The following is a 2,098-nucleotide window of genomic DNA, read 5'->3' on the forward strand; positions in this document are numbered from 1 at the left end:
GGGGGGGAGTGGTCAAGGCTGCGCCCCAGGCGGCTGCCTAGTTTGCCTAGTGGCAGCACCGGCCCTGCTGAGAATTAATAAAGGGGTTCATATAGTGAACACGGCCATTGCATGTTACTGTGCATGTCAGTGTGCATGTCAGTGAGCATGTTACTGTGCATGTCAGTGAGCATGTTACTGTGCATGTCAGTGTGCATGTCAGTGAGCATGTTACTGTGCTGTGCATGTTACCGAGCATGTTACTGTGCATGTTACTGTGCATGTTACCGAGCATGTTACTGTGCATGTTACTGTGCATGTTACCGAGCATGTTACTGTGCATGTTACCGAGCATGTTACTGTGCATGTTACTGTGCATGTTACCGTGCATGTTACCGAGTATGTTACTGTGCATGTTACCGTGCATGTTACCGAGCATGTTACTGTGCATGTTACCGTGCATGTTACCGAGTATGTTACTGTGCATGTTACTGTGCATGTTACTGTGCATGTTACTGTGCATGTTACTGTGCTGTGCATGTTACTGTGCATGTTACTGTGATGTGCATGTTACCGAGCATGTTACCGTGCATGTTAGTGTGCGCCGTACCGCAACGTGCACATTACATGCGATGGTGTGATTCATTCCGCATGGCACCCCAACGCACCCTACACAGGACACGGAACGTCATCTTTAAAAAGAAACATTGTTTCCATTCATACTTCATAGATATAAATGGGGGGCGGCCATGTTTCCTCCATACATGTCCATCCTCAGCGTCCTGCTCCGCAGTCATGTACAGTGATTGTGTTGTACTGTTCCCCTCCGGCCCTTCCATCTGACAGACTACAAACCACAAACTCCTCGCCAAATGGTTTTATCTCAGCCGTTGTTCAGCAAGGAAGCAGATAGGCCGCCGGATCGTCTATTGATCTGCCTGGACAATGCCGGGGGATGGAAGGGCCGAAATCATTCAGCGTGTGAACTCTGCGAGGCCGGCGGGTCCCGGGATCTCCAGAACACGAGCAGGTGAGAATCTGCCACAAGTCGTGTCGGAGGAGACTTCTACGTGATTACCCCGACCTCCCAACCTCCCAACCTCCAACCCACAACCCCGCGTCTGCAGACTTCAGCCATCGCGCTCATGTGTTGGTGAACCGCAAGCAAGTCCCTGGTCTGCGTGCCGAGCACCTCACACGCGATGCGAAGACACGGACAGGAAAGGGAAGAAGATCGCAACTTCCTCAGGAGACCAAAGACTCGAATGTCACTTCACCTGGATCTGCGCCGGCCTCCAAAACCAGGGGCCCCATCCTCCAATGTCAGGAAAGAGGACCTGTCACCCCACAGGACACACAGGAGCCTACATTAAATCTGACCTCCGTCCTACCCTTCAGTCTTCTATCTGACCTCCGTCCTACCCTTCAGTCTTCTATCTGACCTCCATCCTCCCCTTCAGTCTTCTATCTGACCTCCGTCCTCCCCTTCAGTCTTCTATCTGACCTCCATCCTACCCTTCAGTCTTCTATCTGACCTCCGTCCTCCCCTTCAGTCTTCTATCTGACCTCCATCCTTCCCTTCAGTCTTCTATCTGACCTCCGTCCTCCCCTTCAGTCTTCTATCTGACCTCTCCTAATTTTGGAAGGGTTAGAACTAGAGATGCACCGATACCGATTTTTCGGTAATCACCGATACCAGTGCTTCCGCTGGCATGGAGCCGGCTTCCCGGGCAATCAGCAAGCAGCCGGCTGTTTGGCCAGCTCGATGCTCATCTCCCAGTTTCTGATTGGCTGGGAATCTGGCTCGACACTAATTGGCTGGGAAGCCGGATTCCCGGCCAATCAGAAACTGGGAGGCGGGTCATTACAGTTCCGGTATCGGGGAAGGTATTAGAGCATTTGGGTGAGTACTAGTACTGACCCCAAATACTCCTGCAACAAATAGGGTTTTGTGTTGCTGTCTGAGAGCCCATTGGAGAGATTTCCCTTCACTTCCTGTATGGTCAACTGGACAGGAAATAATGGGAGTCTTCCCTATAGGGTCACTGACAGCAATAAGTACTCATGATTTGTAGACTGGGGATGAGATACGACCTCTGTCATGTTTTTGCTGGGGGGG

The 2,098-nt window shown here is 51.5% G+C and overlaps 1 protein-coding gene across 1 annotated transcript in view; it reads right to left on the reverse strand.

Annotated features, from left to right (window-relative positions):
• Positions 1–2,098, reverse strand: part of LOC108802749 (dual specificity protein phosphatase 22-A-like) — a gene marked incomplete at its 5' end in the record, with an annotated part of 5,745 nt that overhangs the window by 1,831 nt on the left and 1,816 nt on the right. The gene's annotated exons all lie outside the window — the stretch shown is intronic.

The sequence above is a fragment of the Nanorana parkeri genome, unplaced genomic scaffold (assembly GCF_000935625.1).
Source record: "Nanorana parkeri isolate BGI_ZX_2015 unplaced genomic scaffold, ASM93562v1 scaffold3084, whole genome shotgun sequence".
Lineage (NCBI taxonomy): Eukaryota > Metazoa > Chordata > Amphibia > Anura > Dicroglossidae > Nanorana > Nanorana parkeri.